At 38.1% G+C, this 10,475-nt stretch overlaps 1 non-coding gene across 1 annotated transcript; it reads right to left on the bottom strand.

Annotated features, from left to right (window-relative positions):
* Positions 1-938: 938 nt before the first annotated feature.
* Positions 939-1,045, bottom strand: LOC131238053 (small nucleolar RNA R71). Its single transcript, XR_009167475.1, has one exon. It is a non-coding gene; the product is annotated as a small nucleolar RNA R71 (small nucleolar RNA).
* Positions 1,046-10,475: the final 9,430 nt, after the last annotated feature.

Below are 10,475 nucleotides of genomic sequence, written 5' to 3'. Positions count from 1 at the left end.
TTTCTACTTTCTATTTTTAGGTTAGAGTTTTTTCTTAATTATTTTAGAAACTAACTTAGCTTTCTATTTCTAGGTTTAGAAACTTTACTTTTCTATTTTTGGAAACTAATTTTCTTTCTAATTCTAGGATAGAAACTTTCATAATTTGTTTTTAGAAACTAACTTTTTATTTTTTAAGAAACTTTGTTAATCTATTTTTAGAAACTAATTTCCTTTCTTATTCTGTTTTAGAAACTAATCTACTTTCCTTTTTCTTTTGCAGGATCCCAATATAGAAACTTCTTTCTAATTCTCTCTCATTCTATTTCTAGATTTCTATTTCCCTCTTTCCTTTTAGGTTTAGGTTAGATTCTAAATAGAGGGCTGAGAGTGTTTCATGCCCAAGTGGGTCCGTGATCACACTCGACGTCTCTTGAGTGAAGGGAGATTGGTTGAGGGGTTATCTATCCATCATAGGATTAGACACCACTCGAGATCCACAGAATTAACTGAAGTTATGACTGCCAATCAACCTTTAGATCCATCTCAACCTAGGGTTGAGGAAATCTAGGATGAGAATGAGGTACATCAAGCACCCTTGCCTCGTACTTTGTGAGATTATTTACAATCGGCGGGGGTGAGCACGCCCTTATGGATGATTTTTCCAAAAAAATATGAGACATATGGATATCAAGCCAGGGGTGATCCAACTCCGTCCAAAATTTCATGGACTTGAATATGAAAATCCATATTTAGACATAAAAGAGTTTGATGAGATCATAGCCACCTTATACTTTCCGAACATGTTTGAGGACATGGTTAGGCTGAAACTCTTTCCCTTCTCCTTGAAAGAGAAAGCTAAGACGTGGTTGTATTCACTGCGTCCACGATCTATTGGTAGATGGAACGACATGACACGGGAGTTCATTAAGAAATTTTTCCCATGCCATAAAATGAACACCCTTAGAAAATCAATCATGAACTTCGCCCAAAAGGAAGATGAAACATTTTTTCAATGTTGGGAGCGGTTCAAGGATCTTGTCAACTTATGCCTACAACATGGTTTTGAAACTTGGCGAATAACAAGTTTTTTTTTTTTTTTTTTTTTTTAACGATGGGCTGACTTCTTCCATGCGTCAAATGGTCGAGACAATGTGTAATGGGGAATTCATAAACAAAGAGGTCGATGATGTGTGGGATGATTTTGATAAGCTTGCTAAAAACACACAATCATGGGACATTTTCCCAAAATCAAGCACCACTTCTAGGCCTACTCAATCAAAAGAGAGGGGCAGAATATATCTTCTGAAAGAAGATGATGATATAAACGCTAAAGTGGTTAATCTTAAAAGAAAACTCGAGGCCATGAAATTAAAGAAGGAAAAGGCCAAGGAAACTGTTTGCAGTATTTGTGTTTGCAACTTTCACACAACTGAAAATTGTCCAACAATACCTACTTTTCAAGAGGTACTGAATGAGCAATCTAACGCTGTGAATAATTACCAAAGACCTTTCAGTGGATCCACTTCAAATACATACAATCCTAGCTGGAGAAATCATCTAAACTTCAATTGGAGGAATGGACAAACTGCCTCTCCTCAAGGATTCCCTAATCTAAATCAAGGGAAACCTCAGGAGGATCCGATTCTAAAGCATCTTCAAAATCAAGAGTGTTTCAATCAGGGTATACTACAAGCCTTTCAATACCTTACAAAGGCCATTCAAGGGCTTGAGACAAAAAATGTGATTAGGAAAAAGGGAAACCTTCCAGCTCAACCTCTTCCCAATCCAAAACAGCAATATGAAGTCAACGACCCGAACTCTTCAAATCAAATGGAGCAAGTTAAGTCTATCACCACACTTAGGAGTGGGAAAAAAATTGACAAATCTATTTCGGTAAGGGCTGAAAAGTCTAAGGACCCGAAAATAGATGAAACTGATAGACCTAGCAACACTCCACATTAGTTAGAACCAGAACCTTAAGGCAAGTCGATTACTCCATTTTTTCAATAGTTAATTGCACCAAAACCTCTTTCTAACTCTCAGGACATTCTAGAGGTGTTGAAACAAGTGAAGGTTAACATTCCTCTACTAGATGCCATTAGACAAATACCTTCATATGCGAAATTTCTGAAAGACTTATGTATGACTAAAAGATGACAAAATATTTTAAAAAAAATCTTCTTAAAAGAAAAAGTGAGTGCCATCCTAAAGCAAGATGTACCATAAAAGTACGAAGATCCCGATAATCTGACCATCACTTGTGTAATTGGGAATTACCGGATTGAGCATACACTTCTTGACTTAGGAGGGAGTGTAAATCTGATCCCATATTCATTTTACGAACAATTGAGTCTAGGTGAATTAAAATCCACCCGGACCACATTACAACTTGCTAATCGCTCAGTCTGTATATTGAGATGGGTAATTGATGATGTGTTGGTCTAGGTTGACAAATTCTAATACCCAGTAGATTTTATTGTCATGGATACTCAACCTGTTGTAGATATGAGCACTCAAATTCCCGTCATCCTTGGTCGCCCATTCCTTATCACATCAAATGCAATCATCAATTGTAGGAATAGAGTTATGAATTTGTGTTTTGGGAATTGACATTGGAGCTCAATATCTTTTTCAACATGAGCAAATAGGTAGAGGATGATGACGATGCCCATGATGTTAATTTGATTGATTCTTTCATGGAAGATAGAACACTTTTGACCTTATCGTCTAACATTTTAGAGATGCTCCTAGCCCACTCCCATGATTTAGAAGATGATATGATTAGGGAGATGAGAACCATGCTGGATAGTACTTGAAGTCAATCGGTAAAGGCCACAATTTGAAAAATTATCCCAAACTGATGTAGTGTCTTTACCGTCTAACCTCAAGGCACCGAAGCTTGACCTAAAACCTTTGCCATCTGAATTGAAATATGTCTATTTAGGTTAAGATGAGACATACCCAGTGGTGATTTCTTCCCACCTTGTGCAAGAACAAGAGAGTATGCTTATCTCTACTCTTATTGAGCACAAAGGAGCCCTTGGATGGTTGATTGCGGACCTTAAGGGAATTGACCATTTGATTTGTACTCACCGCATTTATCTAGAGGATAATGCGAAGACCTCCTGGCAAGCACAACGTAGATTAAATCCAAACATGAAGGAAGTGGTTAAGTCTGAGGTTCTTAAGCTATTGGATGTGGGTATCATATACCCTATATCCGATAGCCAATGGGTGAGTCCAACTCAGGTGGTTCTTAAGAAGTCTGGAATCACCATCATAGCCAATGCCGACAATGAACTAGTGCCAACTAGAGTCACTACTGGTTGGAGAATGTGCATCGATTACAGGAAGTTGAATACCATCATGAGGAAGGACCACTTTCCTTTGCCCTTCATTGATCAAATTTTGGAAAGGTTAGCTGGTCACTCGTACTATTGCTTCCTTGATGGGTATTCGGGTTACAACCAGATAGAGATAGCCCCTAAAGATCAGGAAAAGACCACATTCACATGTCCCTCTGGCACCTTTGCTAATGGAGGATGTCATTCAGACTATGTAACGTCCCTGCCACTTTTCAATAATGCATGATGAGTATTTTTTCTGACATGGTGGGGCAATATTTAGAGGTCTTCATGGACGATTTCTGTCTTTGGTCCATCTTTCAACGATTATTTGGAGAATCTTAAATGTGTGCTGAAGCGATGTGAGGAAAAGAATTTGGTACTAAATTGGGAGAAGTGTCATTTCATGGTTCGTAAGGGAAGTGTGTTAGGACATATTATCTCGTCCAGGAGAATTGAGGTAGATAAGGCTAATATTGATCTTATCTCTAACCTCCCTCCACCCAAGAATATATGAGACGTGCGATCCTTCTGAGGATATGCCAGATTTTACAGAAGATTCATAAAAGACTTTAGTCACCTCTCTTTTCCTTTATGCAATCTACTTCAAAAGGATGTATCATACGAGTGGACTGAGCGATGTCAGGAAGATTTTTCTAAGCTTAAGAGCATGTCAACCATTGCACTTATCATGCAGCCATCCGATTGGAACCTTCCTTTTGAAATTATGTGTGATGCATCTGACTATGCTCTTGGGGTAGTTTTAGGCCAGAAAAAAGAAAAGAAGCCCTACGTTATTCATTACGTAAGTAGAACTCTAAATCCTGCTCAATTGAACTACTCTACTATGGAAAAGGAACTCTTAACCGTAGTGTTCACTTTAGACAAATTTAGGTCCTACTTGATTGGATCCAAGATCGTCATCTACATAGATCATGCGGCGCTCAGGTATCTTCTTTCTAAGAATGATACTAAGCCCTGCTTGATAAGATGGATCCTCTTACTCTAAAAATTTGATTTGGAAATAAAAGATAAAAATGCAATAGAGAATATAGTGGTTGACCACCTTTCCTGCCTTGATCTCTCTGATTCACTTGAGATGACATATATAAATGACATGTTCCCTGACGAATAATTGTTTAAAGTCTCCCATTCACCTTGGTTTGTGGGTATTGCTAATTATCTTGCCACAGGTTTCACGCCAATACATTAGATTGCGCATGATAAGAAAAAATTCTTCATCGAGGTATACAAATTCTTCTGGGATGATCCATATTTGTTTAAATATTACCCAAACTAAATCTTAAGGAGATGTGTTCCAAACAATGAACACCAAAGTGTCATCTCCTTCTATCATTATCAGGCCTAGGTGGTCACTTTTCTACTAAAAAGACCACGACCAAAATTTTGTAATGCGGCTTTTATTGGCCCACTATGTTCTAAGACACTCATGAGTTTTGTAATGCTTGCGAGCGTTATCAGAAATTGGGAGCATTGTCCCATCGAAATATGATGCCTTTGAATCCTATTATCATCATTGAAACATTTAATTACTGAGGCATCGATTTTATGGGACCATTCCCCTAATCTTTTGGAAATTTGTATATTTTGCTAGCGGTAGACTATGTCACTAAATGGGTCAAAGCGATTTCATGCTGGAACAATGATCATCAAACAGTCATTAAATTCTTAAAAGAAAACATCCTTTCCTAGTTCAGAACGCTTCGAGCCATCATTAGTGATGGAGGTTCACATTTTTGTAATAGGCCATTTACGAATTTAATGAAGAAATATGACATCTCCCACAAAGTGAGCACTCCATACCACCCACAAAAAAGTGGGCAAGTTGAGATTTCCAACAAGGAGATTAAACATATTCTGGAGAAAAAAGGTTAACTCTAATCGTAAGGATTGGTCAATCCACTTGACTGATGTTTTATGAGCTTACCGTACTACATTTAAGACTCCTATTGGAATGTCTTCCTTTAGACTTGTCTATGGGAAGGCTTGCTACTTTCCTATGGAATTGGAACATAGGGCCTACTGGGCTATTAAAAATTTGAACTTCAATTTGGACAACGTTGGCTCGCTACGCAAACTTCAGTTGAATGAACTTGAAGAGATTGGAATGATGCATACGAGAACTCAAGAATTTACAAGGATAGGATGAAGGTGTTTCATGACGAACACATTCTTCGAAAATCATTCACACCAGGTCAAAAGGCCCTTTTGTATAATTCTCGGTTACATCTTTTTCCGGGTAAACTCTGATCTCGTTGGACCGACCCTTTCACAACTACTAATGTTTATCCTCATGGGGCCGCCGAGATTCAGAATCCAAACAATGGCAATATTTTTAAAGTGAATGGACATCGGTTAAAGCCATTTGTTTAGAAATTTGATTCAGAGGACATGTCCATACCTCTGATCGATCATGTTTACCAGGATTGACTTCCTAGTCTGACAGAGGTATAGTTAGGTTTATTATTTTCATATATGTTAGGATTAGGATAGTCTGCTTTCTGTTGTTTAGGTTAGTTTGCTTTTTGTTGGTTTAATCTTGTGCTAACTCATCTTCACATTGAGATCATTATAAAGGCCTCAAAATTCTTTTTTTTTCGGTATTACCTTTCCATCACTTCCATTTTCTTTTCATTGTCTCTTTTGCATTACATGCTTATTTCTTCTACATTGAGGACAATGTCAATTTTTAGGTTGGGGATGAGGGATTAGGTAAACTAATCAGTATTTTCTTAATTTTGAGCAAATTTTTTTAAAAATTTTCAGTGGTCAAGTTGAAATCTGTTATGGGAAGCGATGAATTGTGTACTTAAGAATGTTTTGGGTATGATAAGATAAAGATAGAATTTTAAATTGCTAGAGTTTAATCATCTAAGTAATCTATCACCTAAGTTCTTGCGCTCAATCAATTAAGAAGAAGTCTGAATATCAGACACTAGAAGTTCTAATTGTTAGTATGTGAATCATTGATAGATTGTGAGAATCGAGTCTGGAGAATTTTATCCACCTTAAAAGAAGAAAATAACTAGTTAAAAAATAGGAGATCGACAAAGAGGTCATGAAAAAGAATGAAAAGATTGAAAAATAATGTAAAAATAAGGAATGAAAATTGACCGTCGATATAAAATCAAAAACTAGAAAAAGAAGGAGAAGGGGATAAGTTTAGAATCAGTACATGAGTTTCAAACTAGTCTTGAAGTGATGAACATGGCTAATATGATGAAAAGATAGTATTCATATGGGAAGTAAGTTGATTTTCACTGAGCACATTGGGAAACTTGATATGCAAATTATGCTTTGATTTAATGGACAGAGAACTTACTTGATTGATTGCTTATGTGATTTAGCTCTAGGTTTTCAAAATCTCACTTTCATATCTTATTTCTACCAATTCATACTTGAGTGAACAAAAGATTGTTTTCCTAAAGAGGATTGAATATTAAGCATTGAGATTTATTTCACGCATACTTTGCTCGGGACTAGTAAAATGCTGGTTGGGGATTGTGTTGAGGGTCAAATATTGCACATTATCCCTCTTTTATATCTTGGTTTTATGAATATGATACTACTTAATGCCCTATTTTACTCACGTTTGTGTTGCAAGGTGAATTTAAGAGCTTGGATTGGAAAAGGTGCTAAAAGCATAGATTGATGTGCAAAGATCACCAAGGCAAATAATGGATCTTACGAGACAAAGATTGAAGATTTCAAGATCTCAAGATTCAAGAAAATCAAGTGGAGAAGGAACGAAGTCGAAAGAACAAGTGCAGAATTCACATTAATTGTGTCATCGATCACCATTCGATGACATCGAACACAGGTCGATGGCGTTGAATTTATGAAAGAAAATTGAGTTAATTGCTGGAAAAGTTGAAGAAGTTTTTCGATGACTCAAGGACTTGTTCGATGACTCAAAGCCATGCTCAATGGCATCAAAGATAGTTCGATGATATTGAATTTTCTGTGGATTTTTGGCAAAACTCATTGGACTATTTTGGACGCATTATTGATTCCTCGAACAATGCTCGATGACATCGAAGAAACCTTCGATGACATCGAAGGTAGGTTCGATGACATAAAAGATTACACAGTTTGGGCGAAGTTACGCAACACGGAAAAAACACGTATAAAAGTCGCATTCGATGACATCGAAGGCAGTTCGATGTCATCGAACCACTTATGTAGAGTTGTACAGAATTACGTGGAGTGCGTAAATTTGAGGCAGTTTTCGAAATTTTCCAAGGAGGTGCAAAAGGAGGTATTGCACAACTCTAAATAGGAGTCCCCAGGGCATCCTTAGGCATCTATCTAGGGTTTGGAGGAGTGAAGCACAAGGGCAGAGAGCCATCGCCAAGCATTTTCTTCCTTAGTTTTTCATGCTTTTTTTTATGGTTTAGATCCTATCATGTCTATGGTTGGCTAAACCTCTTAGTTAGGGCTAAGAGGTGAAGCTTGTAGCATGATGGGATGTTTTTATTACTTTGATTCATATTTATGTTGAACTCTCTTTAATTCTTATGGAATATTTTTAGTTTTTAATGGTTTGTTGTGACTCAAATTACAATAGAGCTCCCTGATTGCTATAAGTGGATCCTTGAAAACCCTGATTGCCCAGTTATAGCTTTGAGTATTTTCTATTCATGCTTTGAGATTATGAGATTAGGAAATCCTGTTGTTCACCATCGTCCCTTGGGCATTGTTGGATGATGGAATCCCTTTTAATCTCCACAATTCTCCTATGTTTAATTGTGGGATTGGTATATCCTGTTGTTTGCCATAGTCTACTGGGCATGGCTAGGTGATGGAATCACTTCCAATCCTCACAACTCTCATCCATTGAGAATTAGATTAAAGGAAGTTCAGATTTGATTTTATTGAGATATCTTCCAACTGGATAGGATAGGACTCCGATTCCAGTTGTAGCCTTGAATCAAGTAATAAATCTCCCTGATTGCTATAAGTGAATCCTTGGAAACCCTAGTTATCACCTTTAAATTTCTTAAGTTTCTAATTAAATTTCTCATAATTACTTCTTTTTATTCCCAATTTAGATTTAGATATTCTTCTAGTTTTGATTCTAGTTTCTTTTAGAATACACACGAGATTAGTCCTTATGGATTCAACCTTGGTCTTACCGAGATTACTCCTACATTGCGACCCTACACTTCGGGTTGTGAACACTTCATTACCCCTTGCCATGAAAGGGGCACCCCAGAACAATCCAAACTTGAAATCCTTGGTCCCGTAACGGATGGCTCCAGTGCTGTAACCTATCATCCTATAAGGCAGATTCTCCTCACCTGAATTAATCATCCTGCAAAGGGCATTTTTAACACCTGAACCTGTGGTCCTATAAGGGGCACCCTTTTTCCTACCCCATGAATTGGCCCATGCAAGAAGGGCCCCAATACAATCACCAGTACCCCAAAACGAGTATTTAATCTTGTTTTCATCCTTACAAGGCCTCAAAACCCTAAGGAGGCCACGTTGGAGCTTAATCCATACATCTTGCAAGAAGCTACCCCTTTGGAGATCCCAATCAATGCAAGATAAATGGTGGTCCTTAAAAGGAGACCCATGCTTTCCAGGCAGCGTACTTTTGCTTATTTGATTATGTCATCATCTAAACCTAGCAGGAGTAAGTATTTTTAAAAGGGAGGATGACTCCTCCCTATGACGAGATGGCAATCCCATGACACTAGCTAAAATGTACCGAAGTGAGGAATATGAACCTCAATGGATAATACTTTCAAAGAGAGAATCCCAACCTAGGAGATCCCAAAAGACACCATATTGAGGCAAAAACTGCCTATAATGTGGCTACTTAGTTGAAAACAATCCCCGCATAGATCTCTATATAGGAATTGCTCTACACATCATTCGCGCGTAAGAAAATGTTCGTTAAAACCTTGAACGATTTGCATATCTCTTCGGACACATCACCTGAAATGTTCGCCCTTATGATTAGGCAACTCCTCACCCATCGAGCAATCACCTTCATCAATGAGGAGTTGCCACCTAAAGGTCGCTATTATTGGCTTTCCTTAAATATAGTTGTGCGTCACTAGGACCTTCAAATTCCATTGGTCCTCATAGACAACGGCTCGAGTTTGAATATTTTTCCACTTAGGATTGTGACTCGTCTACGGATTGAAACATCATCTTTTCAGCCTAGCAATATGAATGTGAAAGTATTTAATAACCCCCAAAGGCAAGTGGAGGGAAAAATTGACATAGAAGTACAGATTGGTCCAGACCTCCCAACTATCACTTTTCATGTCTTGGACATCTCCGCTTCCTTCAACCTGCTGTTGGGAAGGCCTTGGCTCCATAAAATCGGAGCCATTCCCTCTACCCTCCACCAAAGGGCCAAATATATTTGGAGAAATCAAGTGATCTCTGTTCTAGCTGAGCCAGAATTCATCCTCCCTGCTAGTTTCGCTGCTCCAAAGCCAGATATCCTAGTCATTGACATCCAGCACTTGGAAGAGGATATCCCATACCACAGTTTTAAATTAAAAATTGTAAATTTCATTACATATCCATCTCCTTTCAGTGCTAACTATGTCATCCCACAAGCTGAGTGCCAGGCACTTAAATACTTTGTCGAGTTCCATGTAAAATTCATGGTAGTTGAGTTTCTCATTAACCAACGAAGGTATGGGCTAGGATATCAACAATCATTTAAGGAGTGAATGGCCTGCCATTAGACAAGGTGAAGGTTCAAGTGCACATATGTGCACTTTGTCAAACCGAGAACCCTTGCAAGGACATGAGTCCCACATTGGAGGAACAATTGAGGGAATTGATTGCAAGGAAGAACTATAACCCTACAATTCAGGTTTGGGAACTAATGTTGACTCCAATTTGGTGGGAGAAAATCCTAGGTTTACAAAAGTACAGCTTCTTGTAAGGGGTCAAGATGGTTGAACATGCCAAAAATGAAGAAAAAGTGGTGCCCCGGCAGGAACATGACTAGTGGCAAATCCCACCTAAGCCAGAAACCCAACGGGAGGTTATAATACCCCTCCTCACTCATAAAGTCCAAGGGCCATAAGTGCCCGACACCCATCACGAGGGTATTTGTAGATGGCAAGAAGCTCATGCTACTCATCATTTATGGTAATA

This window comes from Magnolia sinica, chromosome 2 (assembly GCF_029962835.1).
Source record: "Magnolia sinica isolate HGM2019 chromosome 2, MsV1, whole genome shotgun sequence".
NCBI lineage: Eukaryota > Viridiplantae > Streptophyta > Magnoliopsida > Magnoliales > Magnoliaceae > Magnolia > Magnolia sinica.
Note: the sequence above shows the minus strand (reverse complement) of the source record. Positions and strands in the feature narration are given on the sequence as shown.